Source organism: Mauremys reevesii, unplaced genomic scaffold, assembly GCF_016161935.1.
Source record: "Mauremys reevesii isolate NIE-2019 unplaced genomic scaffold, ASM1616193v1 Contig58, whole genome shotgun sequence".
Classification (NCBI taxonomy): Eukaryota; Metazoa; Chordata; order Testudines; family Geoemydidae; genus Mauremys; species Mauremys reevesii.
The window spans coordinates 352,419-364,409 of NW_024100871.1; positions in this window are offsets into that span (position 1 = coordinate 352,419).

Here is an 11,991-nt window from a genome sequence, read left to right on the forward strand (position 1 = left end):
CAGCACTGCTCAGGGGTGGCTCCAGGCACCAGCACGCCAAGCATGTTCCTGGAGCGGCAAGCCATGGGGGGCGCTCTGCTGGTCACCACAAGGGCGGCAGGCAGGTTGCCTTTGGTGGCATGCCTGTGGAGGGTCTGCTGGTCCAAGGCTTCAGCGGACCTCCCGCAGGCTGCCACCGAATTCGTGGGAATGGGGACCTCTCGCAGGCAAGCCGCCGAAGGCAGCCTGCCTGCTGTGCTTGGGGCAGCAAAATACCTAAAGCCGCCCCTGGCACTGCTGTACATACATCAGGGGCTGTTCTAATGGGAATCTAGGCTGAGAAACACCAGCGGCCCCACTTCCTATTAAACCCCTCTGAGGCAGGCAGCTCAGATTTTCCCCTCCCCAGAACTTGGTCTGGCCCTATTCTGCCCCCCAGACAGCTGGGCTTTGCTATGACACCTGCCAGGTGGGCAAAGGAGCCCTTCTCCCTCTCTCCATGCCAGCCCCATCGAGGTAGCACCGAGTTCTCCCTGTGATGGACTATTATAGACTCATAGACTTTAAGGTCAGAAGGGACCATCATGATCCTCTAGTCTGACCTCCTGCACATTGCAGGCCATAGAACATCATCCACCCTCTCCTGTAACAGACCCCTAACCTCTGGCTGAGTTACTGAAGTCCTCAAATAATGACTTAAAGACTTCACATTACAGAGACGTCACCATTTATACTAGTTTAAATCTGGACGTGACCCATGCCCCATGCTACAAAGGAAGACAACAACACCCCATGGTCTCTGCCAATCTGACCTGAGGGAAAATTCCTTCCCGACTCAAAATATGGTGGCCAGTTAGACCATGAGCACGTGGGCTACACACACTAGCCAGACACTTGGCAACGAATTACCTGCAGTAAGTCAGAGCCTGACCTAGCTAGTGTCCCATCTCTGGCCATTGGAGATATTTGCTGCTAGCAGTTGCAGATCAGTTACTTGCGACTGTAGGCAGTCTCGTCATACCATCCTCCCATAAACTTACCAAGTCATTTTGGGTTTTTGCCCCAATTGCTCATCTTGGGAGGCTGTTCCAGAACTTCACGCCTCTGATGGTTAGAAACTTTCATCGAATTTCAAGCCTAAACTTGTTGATGGCCAGTTGATATCCATTTGTTCTTGTATCCACATTCGCTTAACATAAATCGCTTAACATCCACCTCCCTCTTATTTGTTCCTCTGATATATTTATAGAGAACACTCATATCTCCCCTCAGCCTTCTTCAGGTTAGGCTAAACAAGGCAAGCTCTTTGAGTCTCCTCTCATAGGGTGGGTTTTCCATTCCTTGGATCATCCTAGTAGCCCTTCTCTGCACCTTTTCCAGTCTGAATTCATCTTTCTTAAACATGGGAGACCAGAATTGCACCCAGCATTCCAGATGAGGTCTCACCAGTGCCTTGCACTAACATTTCCCTGTCCTACTGGAAATACCTCACCTGGTGTATCCTAGGACTGCTTTAGCCTTTTTCATGGTTTATCTTATCTGAAATGGTTCCAAGCACTTTTTATTATTCCATTGTTCTGTTGGAGATTGGGTTGCTCCAAACAAGCGTGTTTTTGATTTATGGGCAATTGCAGCACATTGCTGAAGTTGGTGGCTGTGATAGCCACCTTCTATTCAAGCTAAATAAGGAAACCATTAAATGGCCCTTTATTTAGCTTCAGCGGAAGCAAGGAAAACCACCGCCCAAGGACTAGACAGCAGAAAAGCATGGGCATGGCAGGGACGTGTGGTCCAAGAATGTTCCTTTAGGTCTGATAAGAAAAGCAAGTGAGGCTATGTGACAGAAGTAGCAGAAACACCTCAGAAGCAACCAGAGAAAGCAACAAGAGGAGCACTTGTAGCAGGACCCTGAAAGCTGAGAGAGAGCAAGAGTTTTTGGGCAGAGTGCTGGCTGGAAAGAGGCATGCAGCTGGAATCAAAGAAAGTGCCTCTGTTGTCTGGTTCCTGTTGTGTTCAGGGAAACAGGACTTTGTAGCTGTTATGCAAATAAGTAGGGTTGCATCAACAAACATACCTGACTCTGTCATCACTTTCTTCTCTCAGTGTAATTACTGTATGCCAAGACCCAGAATACTGACTAACTGCTTGGGTCAAAGGGAAACCTATATATATAATTTTTATAGGGTTAAATTAGCTTCTGAATTCACAGGAGTCATAAATATCTTTATAAGTAGTGCCCTGTCCTACAGTCATTTACTAAAAGCTCCAAAGGATAAACCAGTGTTTGTTAGTATAAGAACAGCCCTTCCTGAGGGTCTGAGCCCTTGGACCTTCGGAGACTGAACTGCGGATTTAGGCCGTGTAGTGATGCGGCCTGGCTCCCGGCCGCTCCTGAGAGGGCCGAGCCCCCTACACCGGACCCTTACAGGTGGTTATCAACTTTCATATCCTCTGGAATGGATTTGTTGGGTGTGTGTGAAATTCAGGCTGATAATGGGATGCTGACTTCAACCTTAACTTTGAGGAGACCAGCTATGTCTCCATGACAGCAGCACACAGCTCCTCCCTTTGTGACACTGCTTTAAACACACAATAAAATATTACATAATAAAAATAATAATAATACTAGGAGAGAACTTCAGTGACCCAAACTCCTCCTATGGATCTTTAGAAGAGGAGAAATAAAAATCCAGGGTTATTGTTCAATGCCAATATTAGCTGGAGTAGGACAAATAATTATCATAAGGAAGCAATTGGGGGAAGGAAGCTCTGTATTAGTAGCTTTCCCTGCAATGCCACTGCCATGATACCCAGGGTGTGTGCAGATCGTGCATGCCCCACTGACACCTACATCGCATGCAAACCCACTAGGAGAAATCCTGCTCCATTTTTCTCAATGTGAAATTCCCAGTATTTTACCCATTGCCTGTATACTTTCCCCATGACAGGGAGGGTTAGCAGTAAGTGGTGCTGGGGCTTCTCACTACAGCCAATTCCCACTTGGGTAACATTTCGAAGGTTTTCAAACCCGCCTTGGGGATTTGAATGTCCAGTTCCCAGGTGTCTTATTGGGAACTTTGAAACCTTGAACATCTCTGCCTGGGTTGTTTGTCTGACTGCAGAAGCTGGTGTGGAAAGCCCCTCTGTAGCTGGATAGATTTTCAGGCCATGGAGGTTTCTCCCCTATCGCTGTGGTGTGGAGTCTGGGAAGGATGTTTTCCTCTTGCCTGGATGCGTGTCTATGTGTCTGACTGGCCAGGCTCACAGCAACTATGGGAGGCAGCTACCTGCTCCTGGATGAAGATCTGGGGCAGCAGCAATCAGACCAGGGTAACAGACATAACCTGAAGCCTGGGAATCCTGAGTAAATCCAGGTCCCAAGCCCACGGGTCACTGCCGAGCTGGAACAGGCAAAAAAATCGCTCTTTTTTATCACTTCACTTTGTTGTTAATAAAAGCTGAGACTCACCCTGATGCTTCCCACCCATTTCACGGAGGCATCTGGGGAGAGAATGACAGTTACACATTGTCACTCGGGTGTAAATGTCTTTAAGGGAAGGCACCTTGCTGAGCATGAATTATAACTTCACAGCTCCCACCTCTCCCCCAGCCAGGGCAGGGCTCCCCCGTGGGCAGCACTGAGCAAAATGGAGACTGATCCTGAGCAGGGTCGCTAGGGGAGAAGAATTTAATGCGGCAGTTGAAGATATTCAGTGGAAACTGTCTGTCTGGGTTTCCACAGAGCTATTTTGTCGGAAACAGAGTCCCCTTTTGGCAGAAAATTTCAACGTTTTGTTCAAAAAATGAGTGCCCCAAACTAAACTATTTTGGCCAAAACCGGAAATATTCTGATTCAAATATCACCTGGGTGCCACATGGGACTTGTAGTTCAGTTGCTTCATGTTCATATTCTCTTCTACAGGCTGGACTGGCTGTATGGGCTTCATCTCCCATAATTCACTGCAACCAGGGACTCCCATGATGTACTATTTCCCATCACCAAGAGGGAAGAAAGTGGTGCATCACGGGAGAGTCAGAGAGCCTGGCTCAAAGAAGAGACCAAGAGCATGAGGCACCTAAACTATGCCTATGAGGCACTCTTGCACCCAGCTCCTAGGGAAGGTGGTGGAACACTTTCCAATGGGAGCTTTCCCCAGGATGTGCCCTTTCCATGAAGGACGATAAGTGGCAACACTTTGCCTCAGTCTCCTAAACCATGGCAATGCAGGACGGGATTACAGGCAAAGGGTGGGACAAAGGAACCTCAGGGTCTCAGATGCACGAGCCCTGGGAAAACGAGAATTTTTTCTCCTCATTCACTTTGATCACAGGCAGTTTGTTGTTCTGTCTCTTGGCCAGCCAGTCTGACTTGGGATCTGTCCATCCCCCACCAATGAACACATTTACTCCCAGCCCCTGCTTTTCTCCCGCATGTGCAGGTGACCCCAATACTCTCCAAAAGCTCTTACATTCAATATGATCTTCAGGAGTGTTGCTGGTGCCACGCTGGACTCGTTCCCTGTGGAGAGTAATAAGGACAGGGGGTATCAGTGTTCTCTCTCACACGCCTTGGTGACACTGAGTCTGTTTTCAGAGGTCCAGCTGTGAGGAGATTTCTTCCCATGGCTGGCTCCCCCTGCTAGGACCTTACGTCTCCATTCAGCTCACACTCAGTGGAAAAGCAGCAAACCCTACTTCTGGTTAATCAGGGAAGGTAGCAGCATCACCATTTATGGAGGGAAATTCTAATAAAAATGAGACTTAAATATCGTATTCTACTTCACCAAAATGGCCAAGAAACCAACCACCCAAAGCCCCACTAGGTCAGCGTGGAGTTAAGATTAGAGGGAACAAAAAATCTGTAACATCTCAGGACAGACGTTGAAGAGAACATTGTCATTTTCACAAAGTTAAAACTGGGTGACATATTTCAACAGGATTTTTTTTCATGAACAGTATTTAAACCAAAGTCAAATGTTTGGCCAAAATTGTTTGATTTAATGAAATTTTCAGTGACAATTTTTTTAAACAAAATGTTCATTTTGTTTTCTTTCTAGTGGACATTTTGTTTTGTTTCACTTTGAATTTTTTTTGGGCAAAAACTCACATTTTCTGCGAAAAACTTCTGCATACAATTTTTTATTAGAAAAATTTCCACCATTTAAAACTGGATTTTTGGCCCAGGTCTGCTCACAGTGTAAAAAGGCCGAATGTTCATCATTAAGGCTCAACTTTAGTGTCTTTGCATAATGTGGAAATGAAGCTTAAGACCCTCCTTTCTGGCCCAGTAGGCTAATCAGCTCCCATGACACAGGAGGGCAGGGTGGGGGTGTCTGTGGGGAGAGACTGGTCATATGGGAGGAGCAGGGAGGGAAGGAATGTTTGGGGAGAGGCAGCTAAAAAGCCCTACAGATGGGGGGCATGGGAGGCAGGGAGGGAACATACACTGCTGGGAGTCAGGGGAGAGGACTCCTGGTACTGAGGGTCTGTGTGTTGTGTCCCTCCTACCCCCCCACCAGTTTTACTGGCAGAGTCGCTGCACTGGGACCCCAGGCTGGGCCGGAGACTGGCAGAGACTGGAAACTGCCACTACTCTCCCCATGCACCTTTCCCTCTCTGTGTGCTGCTGGTCACCCCATGGACTCCCTGGTCTCCCACCTGGCTCTCTCTGCTGACTGCCCCACCCTCAGGGCTTAGAATGAGCATACAGGCCTTGTGGTCCTCAGAAGGGCTGCAGAAGGGACAGAGGGGGAAGGCAGCACTAGTCGAGGGGAGCCCTGAGTGACAGGTGCTGGCTGTAGAGCAATGGGCAGCGACCATTAGAGACTCTCTGCAGGGTCCTTGCAGGGTCTCTGTGTGGGGTGGTGGACAGACAGGGAGCCAGGAGCACTTGGAAGCTCCCTCTCTGCCCCGTGTGTTATTCACATGTACAGTGCGCTCTGAATCCCCACAGGCATCTCTGCTGCCTGGCTCTCCCCAGCAGGCGTGTGTGTGGAAGCAGCACCTCAGCCGCCCCACACACAGACTTGCACCAAATTCACAAATTCTGTGAGTGAACCCACTGTGGGTGTTTCGGGGCGAGTCCATGTGTGGATGCACCTTGCCTGGCACTAAACCAGCTGCACATGGGTGGCGGGTATCATAGGCCAGGGAGGCTAGGCGCCCCCAAACAGCCAGGCATGGCCTCACCCACACTCTGCCCTGAGGCCCCTTTCCCGCATCCTGCTCCTCCACCGTGGCCCTGCCCACACGGCTCCTCTTCCCGCCGAGTCTCCCAGTCGAGGCTGCTTTGTGGGTGAGTGCCCCAATACCCCCTGAGTGTAAAACGGGGTCACTTTCATTCTTTCAAACACCTCAGGGTGATTTTCAAACATGTTGACTCTGAAGCCAGTGAATTCGATGGGAACACGCCGCTTTGGCAAACCCCTTCCTTAAAATGTCTCCTCCTAACTCCCAAATCTGACCCCAACCAGGGAATCCACCCTTCCCTGGCCTTTTTCAAAACTCCTGCACAACAACCAGACTGAACCTCCCCCTCACCCCCGCAGCAGGATAGCTGAGCTCCACTTGGATGATGGAGCGGCTGCTGGCCCTTACTTGACGCAGAGAGAACAGACCCAGAAAGAAAACGAGACGGGAGAGGGAATAAATTTCCTCCTACCTTTGATTCCTTTGTTGAGACACAACTGGAAGCAGTGAGATATCAGAGATGTGGACACGTTTCGTTGTGGGCAGAGAGAGAGAGAGAGAGAGAGAGAGAGAAACTGAGTGACAGGCGTAAGGGCCCTTCCTGCCTAGGGGATGCCTTCCTGAACTGTAGTATCTGTGTGTCGATATTCCATCCAGACACACACCTCTGGCTGAGTCCTAGATTGTGACCATCTATGGGGCAGGGTCTGTCCCCTTCATTACTGGTCTGTGCAGCACTAGCTGCAGTACGGGTCTGATCCCTAATTGGGGCTCCAGTGCACTACAGTAACATACCTAATAAATAATGTTCAGCACCTAGCACAGTGGGGTCTGACCCCTGACTGGAGCTCCAAGGTGCTACTATAACCCACACACCTTCTGTCCCATCTAGTGTTTGCTCTACAGCCTTAGCTAACAGCCAGTTGGCTTTTAACTCATGTGGTAAAGGATCATGCAGTAAGCTCCAGAGGTCCCTGGCCCGCCAATGACCGGGGTCTGTCAATGTTACACTACTGCAAATTAATTAATTACAAATAATTAATCACAACGATCATCCTTTTAATCATCTCTTTGATCTTTCTCCCCAGCCAGCCTCCCAAAACCAAATGATCAATTTCACTGTGTCTTTGCTCATCTCTCTCCCCCCAGCCCAGACGCCCTGGGTACAGGGGATCGAAGTGGAGTGTCTCTGCCACGTCTGTCTGTACATTTGCTAACACTGCTTGGCCTCACTGTCATACCCACCTTTCTTTCCCAGCAGATAAAACACCACAGCCAGCACCAGGATGGCAGGGATTGTAATTCCCAACAAGAGCTTCAGACCCGGCCCTAGGAAAGAACCTCGATGTGAATGGCCTCTCAAGCAGCCAATTGCAAGTCCCCACAGGCTGGAGCTGGCTGAGCCCTCTGGTAAGTGACCCTCAGTTAAGCACATACACAGGTGCTGGCCTGGTTAGGGTTGGATTTGAGCACACGCTTGAGAGCTTTCCTGAGTGAGGGCCAGAGATCTGTACAGCATGCAGAGATGTGCACAGAGCTTGTCAAAAATACCAGTGGAAGAGTTTTCCATCAGAAAATGCTGTTTCTTCAAAATCAAAACCTTTTGACAAGGCTCTTCAGTCTTTCAGAATCGAAATGTTGCTGAATTTCTGTTGCTTGCAAAATCTGAAATTTTGACTTTTCATCCTGATTCTGGATGTGAAAGGTCAGAATTTCTCACAGGACAGAAATGCTATATTCCCAGGAGTTCTTGAGGCACAGATGACATTAGTGTTGCTCTCTAGCAGGAGAGCAGGAGTCACTAGGTGGTGCTGTTACACAAAGTCTGACACCATCTTCTCCTTGCAGTGAGAGCTGTGCACACAGCCTTTGCAGGCATACTGTTTGGGGTTGGACTGTTGATGCAGGCACTTATGGGAGCTGAGGAAAACAGACACGTTTGGGCTCTGCTAACATCAGTTCCTGGGACACAGTTGCTGCCTGGGAATTGGGCACTGGTGCTGGGCTGAGATTCCTGAAAGAGGGTTTGCCCACATGCTGTTTGTGGACACCTCTGTTCCAGGACTGGAACACAGAGCGTAAATAACTAATTACATAGAGAGACAGAACTTGTGAGCCCAGGTGTGATGATGCATCTGGTGCCTCCTTACAGAACAACACCAAATAGAGTGATTGTAGAGGGAGGAAATAATTCACTGTCTGCCGATTTAGCAGAGAGGGTCAGTAAGCTCCAAATGAAACTCTTGCTTATCTGAAGCAGGGGCGGCTCTAGGCACCAGCAAAGCAAACACCTGCTTGGGGCAGCCCATTTGCAGGGGCGGCATGGGAGCTGAGAACCAACAGGGGGCTCTGGGAGCTGTAGTTCCTTGGTTAGCTCTCTGCCTATACAGCCAGCCCTGGAGCAGGGAAAGAACTACATATCCCAGCATTCCCTTGGCCACTACCAACTGGAAAGGAAGGAGGGGGACCTCATGCGGCAGCGTGCTCTGAGTGCTGTGAATGGTGGGGAGACCATATTTTAACATTCAAAGAACAGGACACTCCAGGGGGAGGGAAGCCCCATTCTGCCACCACCCACGCCCTCTGACTGCCCCCCACAGAAACCCCAACCCATCCAACCCCCCCCGCTCCCTGTCCCCTAATCACCCCCTCCCGGGAACCCACCCCTAACTGCCCCCACAACCCCACCCCTATCTAAGCGCCACTGGTCCTTGTTCCCTGATTGCCTCCTCCCGGGACCCCTGCCCCAACTGCCCCTTGGGACCCCAGCCCCTATCTAAGCCTCCTTCTCCTTGTCCCCAACTGTCCCCTCCTGAGACCCCCAACTTCCCCCAGGACCCCACCCCATACCTGTCCCCTGACAAACCCCTGGGACTCCCATGCCTATCCAACCACTGCCTGTCCCCTGACTGCCCCCAGAACCTCTGACCCATCTAACCCCCTTCTCCTGCCCCTGACTGCCCTCCCAAATCTCCATCCCATCCAACCCCCGCTCCTGTCCCTTGACTGCCCCCCCGGAACCCCATACCCCTTCTCCAACCCCTCTACTCCCTTACCGTGCCACTCAGACCAGCATGTCTGGCTCCGTGCAGCTCCAGACACGCTGCTGCATACATGCTGCTGTGGTTCCCCGTGGAGCCCACAGGCCCGCCCCAGCACCTGCCTTCCAGATTTGAACACCTCAAAATTCAGGAGTGCTCAAGCTCAGATTGGGCAGCTGTTACTTCATTTCTCCCATATTAAATATACTGATCCACAGTAACTTACTGTAGAAAAAGTAGGATAAAATTGAGCAAGTGGTTATTAGGACTGGAATTGCTGTTTTCAACAGCCATTGCCTTTTTTTGTTTGTTTGTTTGTTTAAAAGGAGGACAGTGATATTGCATTGGCAAATTCCCCATAGAAAGAAAGAGTGGAACAAAAGAATAATAAAGGCACCTCAACTTTTCCTCATTTATGTAGGACAGTCTTATAATATGCATCCAGATATCCTCCAATCACACAAGCTGAAAACTTCCACTTTACTGCAGCTCTGTAACCATATGGGAACCAATCCTGTCTGTGTTTTGTGCACGTCCAAAATTCCTGCTGAATGACTATCCCTGGGAGCGAGTTACCAGTGACCCAGGGCTGTGGCGGAAGGAGGAAGGAAGATGCCGGTGGGTGGGTGGGAGAGCCCAGGGCTGGGGCAGCAGGAGGTGCATGTGGGGGGCAATGGTGGGGGGAAAAGGGGGAGCCCAGATCTGGGGCAGCTGGGGTGTGGGTGGGGGCGGGAGAGCCCAGGGCTGGGATGGGGGCGCAGCCAAATTTTTTTTTGCTTGGGGTGGCAAAAAGCCTAGAGCCGGCCCTGATCAGAAGCATTTACCTTCTGTGAGGGAGAAACCCCCGACACCGCTGCTGCTGGAATCATCACCTAGGCAATAAATACACAAGAGATCAGAGCAGAGCATGGCCCCACTCCAGGCCCATACGCTGCCCTAGCACAGCTACACCGTGGGCAATGACTGCCGGTTGAGCAGAGGGAGTCTGTGAACTCCAGAGGAAACTTCACCATCAGAAGAGTTTGGGATTCCCCCTTTGAAAGAGCCATTTTCCCGTCTTGCAAAGATGTTGCCCAGCTCAGCAATGCTGCTGAAAGCCTGGGAGAGCTGCAGGAGAATGTGCGGATTGGATGAGCCTGTCACCCTGTTGTGTGGTTGTGTATTTCCTCTACATCCATCGCCACGGCGATCACACTCAGACTGGGGGTTGCCCAGCCCAGGACCGACCTTTCCCTAAATGCAGTCCCCAGAATAAAGAGATGCTTCAGAAGCATTTACCTTGTGGGAGGAACCCCGACACCGCTGCTGCTGGAGTCATCACCTAGGCAATGAATACACAAGAGATCAGAGCAGAGCATGGCCCCACTCCAGGCCCATACACTGCCCTAGCACAACTACACCATGGGCAGTAACTGGCTGGTGGCCGTGCTGCTGACCGAGGCCTGGGGTTCGAGTGGGTCACACACTGAATCTGAGTCAACAGTGCGAGGTAGTTGTGAAAAGGGCTAACGTTGTGTGTAAGACACAGGAGGTCATTGTCCCGCTCTGCTCGGCACTGATGAGGCCTCAGCTGGAGTACAGGGTCCAGTTCTGGGTGTGACACTTTAGGAAAGTTGTGGACAAATTGGAGAGAGTCCAGAGAACAGCAACAAAAATGATGAAAGGTTTAGAAAACCTGACCTAGCAGGAAAGGTTAAAAACACTGGACATGTTTAGTCTTGGAAAAAGAAGGCTGAGGGGGAACCTGATAACAGTATCCAAATACATGTCGCACAGTTATAAAGAGGATGGAGATCAATTGCTCTCAGTGCCCTCTGAAGGTAGGACAAGCAGTAATGGCCTTAACCTGCAGCAAGGGAGGTTTAGGTTAGACGGTAGGAAAAGCTTTCTACCTATAGGGCTAGTGAAGCTCTGGAACAGGCATCCAAAGGATGTTGTGGAATCCCTGTCATTGGAGGTTTATAAAACAGATCGGACAAACTCCTATCAGGGATGGTCCAGGTTTACTGGGTCCTACCTCAGTGCAGGGGGCTGGATTTGATGACAACTTGAGGTCCCTTCCAGCCCAACATTTCTATGACGTCCCCATCTCGTACCTGTCAGGTTTGGGCCGTCTGAGCTGAGATAGGTAAAAATAGGGGGCGGGGTTCCCTGAGTCAGATTTTGAACACAGCTGTTTTGTTTCAGATTTTGATGAATTTCAGCCTTTGGATTTTCAGGGGTTTCTTATTGAATTTTTGTTCTTGCTCTGCCATTCACCCCCCTATTTGGTGTGATGCTGAGTTGCTCTGCAGGGCTGAGCTGGGACATAGACACAGACACACACACACTTACCGGTGATGCTGAGGCACTGGGCAGGGCTGAGCTGGGATCTGGTCATCTGGTTGTTACTGTCCTTGATCTCGTACCCACAGGTGTAATTCCCAGAGCTGCCCCCGGACACCACAGGGTCATAGTTGTAGGTGGCCTTCACTTTTGAACCTTTCTGGGACGAAACCTCCTCTGTCTCCTTGCAGAAGACGACGCGAGTGGGCAGGTGCTGGGAGAACACAGAGCACTGGAACCGCACGGAGTCCCCGGGCCTGGCAGACGTCTGGTTCAGGTGGAGGGCGGGGGCAGTGAGAGCACCTGGGAAGGGGATTGGGTCAGAGCTGTCAGTGGGGTGTTGGTGGTGCCCAGCACTGTTTGTGGGGCAGGTGGTAAATGGTGGGTGGGTCTGTGCCATGTCTCAGATGGAGGCTCTGATTCCAGCCTAGCTGGGCAGACTGGGGGACAATCTCTC